An 8642-nucleotide genomic window follows, 5' to 3' on the forward strand; every position below is an offset into this window, starting at 1 on the left:
ACCATCTCCCAGGAGCTTGCAGGGCAATAAGTGCCCCCTGGGAGGTGGGAAGCGGGGAGGTGGTTGTCACTTGGCAGCATCCAAACCCAGGGCGTCTCCGAGGTGACCCAGCTGCCAGCTTCCAGGATGGGAGAGCTGGGTGGGTTTGTTTTTCACTTGAACTTATTGCATTTCATTCCCCAGTTGAGGCAGCCATGGTTCCCTGAGAAGGATGCCAGCAGAAGGAGGAGGCAAGGTGGGGTGGCCCTGGGAGCTTGGCCCCTCTGCTCCCGGTATGGGCTCAGCAGCAGGATTTCCTGGGAAGCACACTTGCTGGGGACTTTGCACTCGGCAGGCCCTGAGCCATGACTCCCAGCAACTCCCCCACCCCCTGCCCCCCGGGACCAGGCCCTGCTGGCTTCTGGCGCCAATGTGGCCTGCTCCCTGGTCCCAGCTGCACTCAGGAGGACCTGGTTTCCCCAACTGGCTCGGCAGGAGGAGGAAAGGAAAGGCAAGATGCCCAGGCCCAGGGGGCAGGAGGCTTCCCATGAAAGCAGTTTGATGGCATCAAGTTGATTGTTATTGCTTTTTATCCCTGCAAATCAGACCCTGATCAGAAACAGTGGTGCAACAGTAGTGCTCGAGGTGTGATGGCAGCCATGGTGAGCGTGAGGAGGTGTCGGTGTGGAGGAGAGCAGGGCTGTGACCATTCACCCTGTGTTGTGGGCCCAGCACAGCCACCTTCCATCAGCGTGTCTCCACCTGACGCTATTGATATTTGGGCTGGACAGTTGTGCAAGGTGGTGGCCACCCTGCACGTTACAGGATGTTTAGCAGCATCCCTGCCTCCACCCACTAGGTGCCAGCAGCATCCACTAACTGTGACAATGATGAAACATCTCCAGATTTTGCCAAATTTCTCCCAGGGGGCCGGGGACAAAATTACCCCTTTGAGAATGACGACATTTGATATCAGATCTCCTCTTTACAATAAGCCTGTGATTGACACATGCTTTCCCCATTCTTACATTATGGCTGAATAGCAGTGCTAATGGTATAAGAGTAGTGTGTGTATGTGTGTGTGTGTGTTAGTTGCTCAGTCGTGTCCGACTCTTTACAACCCTATGGTCAGTAGCCCACCAGGCTCCTCTGTTCATGGAATTCTCCAGGCAAGAATACTGGAGTGGGTTGCCATTTTCTACTCCAAGAGATCTTCCCGACCCAGTGATCAAACCCATGTCTCCTGCATTGCAGGCAGATTCTTTACCATCTGAACCCCCAGGAAAGCCTATTAAGTAGCTGCTGCTGCTGCTAAGTCATGTCAGTTGTGTCCGACTCTGTGCGACCCCAGAGATGGCAGCCCACCAGGCTCCCCCGTCCCTGGGATTCTTCAGGCAAGAACACTGGAGTGGGTTGCCATTTCCTTCTCCAATGCATGAAAGTGAAAAGTGAAAGTGAAGTCGCTCAGTCATGTCCGACTCTTAGCAACCCCATGGACTGCAACCTACCAGGCTCCTCCATCCATGGGATTCTCTAGGCGAGAGTACTGGAGTGGGGTGCCATCGCCAATAGTAGCTAATACCCAATGGCTCAGTGGTGAAGAACTCACCTGCCAATGCAAGAGATTCAGGTTCAGCCTCTGGGTTTGGAAGATCCGCTAGCAAAGCAAATGGCAACCCACTCCATTATTCTTGCCTGGGAAATCCCACAGACAGAGTCGTCTGGCAGGCTACAGTCCATGTGGTCAGAAAAGAGTCAGACACAACTAAACGACTAAAGAAAACAGCTACAATGTCAGTTAAGGGAAGGAAGCATTCTGAAAGTGTTCCTAGCTGAAGCTCCAATACTTTGGCCACCTGATGCAAAGAACTGACTCATTGGAAAAGACCCTGATGATGGGAAAGATTGAAGGCAGGAGGATAAAGGAACAACAGAGGATGAGATAGTTGGATGGCATCACCGACATGAATCTGAGCAAGCTCCAGGAGTTGGTGATGGACAGGGAGGCCTGGCATGCTGCAGTCCATGGGGTCACAAAGAGTCAGACACAACTGAGTGACTTAACTGTGTCCCCATTATTCACTTGACCCTCTAAGAAGTCCTGGAAGAGTACTGGTGCCCCAAGTTAATGAACTAAGGTTAAAAAATCACCAAAAAAGCTAGGCAGAGAAAGCTGTTTGATTCCAAACCCTTTCCACCCATTGATGCTGCTTCTTTGGAGAAAAAAATAATATTACTTTCATTCATATTTATGAACCTGGACCACACAGTGTGTGATCTGAGTCATCCACTCCTCCTCTATGCAGTACCTGAATATCTGGAAATACGCTCAGGTACCCTGGACAAAAGCATGTCCTCTGCGGACACAGCCAGACCCCAGACGCACGCGGCTTTCCCTCCGTGTGTTGTCCCCACCTCCTCCACGTGCATGGAGTGTGGTTGACTGCCTGACTGAAGACCTGTGTGAGTGAATCCATGTGCAGAACCCGAGGATTCTTTCTGGTCTCCAGAGCATGCCGACAAGACTCAGGAGTAGGGTGGAAGGTATTTAAAGTCCCTGTTTGTGCTTTACAGCCCAGATTGGCAAGATTTTTACTTTCTCTCCTTCTGCCTCCCACTGCCTTGATTAACTGGTGTCATTGCTGTAAGAAAATATCATACACAAATGCACCAATGATTGCTGTTCTCTTAGAGATCCGTGCTGCATTTCAAAGAAAGTCTGCATACAGTTCATACAGCGGTTTCATTTTCCTAATAGCTTGCTAGTCCTTCAGAAGCCAGGCAGAGTTTTGTGAGTGTGTGTACGTGTGTGTGGACACCCCTGTGGGCCAGGCCAAGTTCACTGGCGCCACTGTCACTATTCACCGAGGTGACGGATGCTAAAGTGTTGTCACTCTATTCAATCAGGAGCGGATGGGCTCAGGGCGGGGTTCCAGGGGGAATGGTTTCATGCGGAAGAGAATAGAATAGGGTTACCACTCTAAGATACAGACTTCCCTCATGGCTCAGATGGTAAAGTGTCTGCCTACCATGCAGGAGACCCAGGTTCGATCCCTGGGTGGGGAAGATCCTCTGGAGAAGGAAATGGCAACCCACTCCAGTACTCTTGCCTGGAAAACCCCATGGATGGAGGAGCCAGGTAGGCTACAGTCCATGGGGTTGCAAAGAGTCGGACACGACGCACCTCCCTGGAACAGGACCACCAGGCAAGTCATCCCAGGAGATGCGATTGGAGTAGTGTCCTGACCGAGGATGCGGCAGTAATCAGGGAACCAAGCAGCAGAGCAGCATCTCTAGAATGAGAGCAGGTGTCAAAGTCGAGAGGTGTGCAACTTCATGGTGTGTGGGGGACACACAAGGAGTATGTGCCGTCCATCCGCAGTGGGGAGAGATGACAAAACGGGGCGGGGCTGGACCACTGAGGGCTGCCTTCCTTGTTTGCTGAACACCTGCTAGTTGCCAGGCAGGGTTAGACAGCAAACAGAAGAGCCAGAGTTGGGGAAGCCTAGCCGCAGGCCGAGTGCTGGAAGGAAAGAGGACGTCAAGGATGGCTGTGAAGTTCTCACCTTGGTCTTTGTCAGAGAATGTCTCGTCTGACTCAGGGATGTGGTGTGCAGTTAGACAGCATGGTGGCTTAAGCCAAGGTGCTGGCAGAGGAGTACAATGATCCATCCTGAGGGCACCGTGCCTACTTTTATGGAGCTTTCAAGGTGCCAAACAAAAGAAATTACTTTATATAGCAAGGTGAGGTCAATGGGGGAGGTGATGGGGGCAGAAAATCTGCTGGGTTCTCGGGTTTCATTTCTTCTTTTTTTTTTTTATATCTTTTTTTTTTCTAATTTTATTTTATTTTTAAACTTTACATAATTGTATTAGTTTTGCCAAATATCAAAATGAATCCGCCACAGGTATACATGTGTTCCCCATCCCGAACCCTCCTCCCTCCTCCCTCCCCATACCATCCCTCTGGGCCGTCCCAGTGCACTAGCCCCAAGCATCCAGCATCGTGCATCGAACCTGGACTGGCAACTCGTTTCCTACATGATATTTTACATGTTTCATTGCCATTCTCCCAAATCTTCCCACCCTCTCCCTCTCCCACAGAGTCCATAAGACTGTTCTATACATCAGTGTCTCTTTTGCTGTCTCATACACAGGGTTATTGTTACCATCTTTCTAAATTCCATATATATGTGTTAATATACTGTATTGGTGTTTTTCTTTCTGGCTTACTTCACTCTGTATAATAGGCTCCAGTTTCATCCACCTCATTAGAACTGATTCAAATGTGTTCTTTTTAATGGCTGAGTAATACTCCATTGTGTATATGTACCACAGCTTTCTTATCCATTCATCTGCTGATGGACATCTAGGTTGCTTCCATGTCTTGGCTATTATAAACAGTGCTGCGATGAACATTGGGGTACACGTGTCTCTTTCCCTTCTGGTTTCCTCAGTGTGTATGCCCAGCAGTGGGATTGCTGGATCATAAGGCAGTTCTATTTCCAGTTTTTTAAGGAATCTCCACACTGTTCTCCATAGTGGCTGTACTAGTTTGCATTCCCACCAACAGTGTAAGAGGGTTCCCTTTTCTCCACACCCTCTCCAGCATTTATTATTTGTAGACTTTTGGATCGCAGCCATTCTGACTGGTGTGAAACGGTATCTCATAGTGGTTTTGATTTGCATTTCTCTGATAATGAGTGATGTTGAGCATCTTTTCATGTGTTTGTTAGCCATCTGTATGTCTTCTTTGGAGAAATGTCTATTTAGTTCTTTGGCCCATTTTTTGATTGGGTCGTTTATTTTTCTGGAGTTGAGCTGTAGGAGTTGCTTGTATATTTTTGAGATTAGTTGTTTGTCGGTTGCTTCATTTGCTATTATTTTCTCCCATTCTGAAGGCTGTCTTTTCACCTTGCTAATAGTTTCATTTCTGGAAGCATTCACAGTGCATCTCTGTCTAAAGAGCTGTGCTAGGTTATGTGACAGTTCCAACATCAGGAGGCCATCTCTGCCCTCCAGGAATTTACTGGGTCGGAGGAGACAGAGACAGAGAGAACTGTTTGCAGCTCTCGTCCAGGGATGTGTCACTTTGAGATATACAGAGATAGACGTGGACATAGATATCCATCAGCGTCTCTTGGGTTATTGACGTTTGGGGCTGCAGAGTTTTATTTTCAGGAGGTGTCCTGGGCACGCTGGCTGTTTTCCAGTGTGTCTGGCCTCCACCACTAGATACTAGTAGTCTCTTCTCACCCGCCAAGTGTGACAACCAAAAACACTTCCAGATACTGGCCAGTGCTCCCCGAGGACAAAGTCACCATGAGTTGGCAACCAGAGACATATGGTCCAGATCTGGGTGGATGTATGCATAGATTGACATAACCTGTATCCACCCAGGGGGTATATCCAGTCCGCCTTCCCTCAAAACCCAGGCGGAGAAGGCTGAGGGAGACAAACAGACCCCCACAAAGGCATGCTTCCTGTGCACCGGAGACTGGGTGATTGGTCACTTTAAAGTAATGAAAGCAGAGCAATTGGCAGTCAGCAAAAAGCCGTTCTCTCTCATTGGGTTCCAGTCTAATTGTCATTGAGAAAACGAAGAGAACAGCGTAGGAAAAGGCAAGACACGTGGGGGAAGCAGACTGAGAGCAGGCGGGCGCTGATGACTTTGTAACTGGCAGTCAGCGTGCAGAATGCGATCCGTGCTGTTTCTCAAGTAAACCGCAGGTGCCAGGAGTGTCCTTGAATATCTTCCATATTCAGACTCCAAAGCCAGTGTACACCAGGAATGAGAAATCTATGTGGGAGTAAATCCGTGTTTATAATTACGAAATAATCTCTTGTCCCTAGGAAGAAAATGCTACTTTTTGATTTACCTTATCTAACACTAAAATGTCTTGAACTGCTTATCTAGAGAAAGGGTGCAGATGAAGCTCCTTCCAGGGTAGGGATAGAGACACAGACAGAGAGGATGAATATGTAGACACGGAGCAGGGAAGGGGAGGGTGGGGTTAACTGGGAGCTAGGACTGTACATAGGAGTGTACACGTGTACACTAGTATGTGTAAGTATAGTAGTGTGAAGCTAGTGGGAAGCCGCTGTATAACACAGGGAGCTCAGCTCAGTGCTCCGTGATGACCTAGATGGGTGGGATGGGGGTGTGAGGGAAGCTCAAGACGGAGGGGGGATATTTATACACACAGTTGATTCACTTTGTTGTACAGCAGAAACTAACACAATCTTGTAAAGAATTATGCTCTGATAAAAATAAAATAGATATGTACATGATATCTATGTTAGAGCTCTTTCTAAAATAACTCTTTCAAAAGCCTTGGCTGTACCTTGCAGCTGGAAAGTTGGTGTCTCATAAGCACTTTAGAAAATAAACTATGCCAGGACACTAGACTCCACTTAATAGTAATAAGCGACCTGCATGATACGATTTGAATGAAACAGCATAATCAAAAATGCCTTCCCCACCTGCCTTCCCAGCGGGGGAGGCATTTCTTTGGGTTAAGTCATTGTCTGCAGATGGTCCTGTAGAAATGTAAATATGATACTCAGAACAAGATAATGCATTAATCAACACATTATCACCAAGTTATTAATGAGGTAAGCCAATTAGGACACTCACTCACTCAACATTTATTGTAGGATTCCCATATGCCAACCACGGGCTAAATGCTGGGGACACAGAAGGGAAGCAGACAGGAGCTCTGAGGGAGGCTGCAGTTTATTGAGTCACACAGACTCCTGGTTCTATGAACTGCCATTGTGATATTTTATGCTTTCACTTAAATCATTAATTTTCCTCTAGTTCTGAGGCACCTCCAGTCTCAGTCCACCTGTCTGGGGTTCCCATCAGGGGCTGCACATTAGACTCTCCTGGGGTGCTCTTGAAACCTACAGATGTCCAATCTCCCCAGCTCCCAGCCCAAACAAGTGGAATCTGAATCTATGGGATGGCTGCTAAGCAACAGAATTTGTCCATTTCCCAAGGTGATTCAGTCACAGCGAAGGTAGGGAGACGCTGTTCTGCTTGGTCTCCCTTAGGTAAATACACTCCAAGTCAAGGATTCAAATTCTGAGTTTCCCAGTCTTGCTCACTTGCTGAATTATCATTTCACAAGCATCTCCCTAGAAGGACTAATCCAGTTCATTTGCGTTAAAACCAAGTATGCACTTTAAAAAAAGAGCCTCTCTGTGGTTCTTATGATGAGTTTGAAAATAACTGAGAAATATACTTGAAACTTCAAAATTGATTTCCACTGGTCAATAAGCTTAGTACCCTCTTCCATCAGCACCTGGGAGCTTACCTAAAATGTTCACTCCAGAGTCCAACATAATATTCTACCTTACCCAGCACCGCTTCTCCCCTTCTCCCCTCCAGACATTGGGGAAGAGTCCCTATTCCTCTGATGAACTTCTCATCTCATCACCTCCCAGAGTGATGAAGAAGCTGGCAGCCCTCAGTGTGGCTGGAGTCTGCTTCTACCAGTGATGTATGCATTTCTTCTCAGCTTCAAATTTGGTCAAATTGGCGGTTTGAATTCAGCAACAGTGGGAGCATTTGCATCGCAGAAATTGGCAAAGACCACAGAAGTGGCTTTTCTAAAGGATAGGTGATAAGCATCCACTAATAACCACCGCTATCATCCATTTCCTCAAGGAGCAAGAGAGAGGTCCTTGCTGGAGTGCACTGGAGCAGTCAAAAAAGTCCAGAAAATGGGCATGGTGGAAAAACAGCAAACTTCTGACACTAGCAGTTGTCAGCATAGAGAGTGAATCCAGAAAGATGTATCACTGGCTTGAAATAGGAGCTTGCCAATGCAGGAGATGCAAGAGTCGCATGTTTGATCCCTGGGTTGGAAAGATGCCTTGGAGGAGGGCATGGCAATCCACTCCTGTATTCTTGCCTGGAGAATCCCATGGACAGAGGAGCCTGGTGGGCTATGGTTCAGAGGGTCACAAAGAGTCAGACACTACTGAGGTGACTTAGCAGTCACACAAACAAATATAAATTATCTATATCTTTATAATTTTTTTCTTTTTAATTGCTATTCTGCAATGACAGCTACTTTGTGATTGTAGCATTTCATTTGATGGTTTAAATCCTGAAAATGTTGTTTTACTCATACAGAAAATGTGGAGGCTAGTGGGGGCCACCCCTGGCATTCACAACAGTCTGGCATGACTGACATGTGTGGAAAATGGGGGAGAGGAATTTTTTTTTTTCTTGCTCCAACATGCCCTCCAGTCCTGTGTCTTTGCCATTCTAATATTTTCTCTTTTTCACATCAATAAGTAAATGGATGCTATCAGCCTCTATAAAATGTATAGTGACTATTATTGCTAAAGGTTTTCCAAAAAAATTAAATGAATAATAGCTAAAATGGAACGTGGTAAAATTATTATAGACAGAAGAACTGCCTAAGTATCAGATTGGTTAAAAAGTGGGTTCAAGAATGTTAGGGAAAAACCTGAACAAACTTTTCACCTAACCTGCTATTTATATCTTAATAACATTAAAAACTGCAAAAAAAAAAAAAAAAAAGCTTCAGAAAAAGCATACATTTGAAATAACATAAAATAAACTATACTTGTTTAAAAGTCAATAAAACAATAAAAACTTCTTGGCAGTCACAAATCAGTAAAATTTT

General features: G+C 46.5%; 1 non-coding gene across 1 annotated transcript; it reads left to right on the forward strand.

The window, feature by feature from the left end:
• Positions 1-2973: 2973 nt before the first annotated feature.
• TRNAG-ACC (transfer RNA glycine (anticodon ACC)) lies at positions 2974-3046 on the forward strand. Its single transcript has one exon. It is a non-coding gene; the product is annotated as a tRNA-Gly (tRNA).
• Positions 3047-8642: the final 5596 nt, after the last annotated feature.

This window comes from Bos indicus, chromosome 11, assembly GCF_029378745.1.
Source record: "Bos indicus isolate NIAB-ARS_2022 breed Sahiwal x Tharparkar chromosome 11, NIAB-ARS_B.indTharparkar_mat_pri_1.0, whole genome shotgun sequence".
NCBI classification, from domain to species: Eukaryota; Metazoa; Chordata; class Mammalia; order Artiodactyla; family Bovidae; genus Bos; species Bos indicus.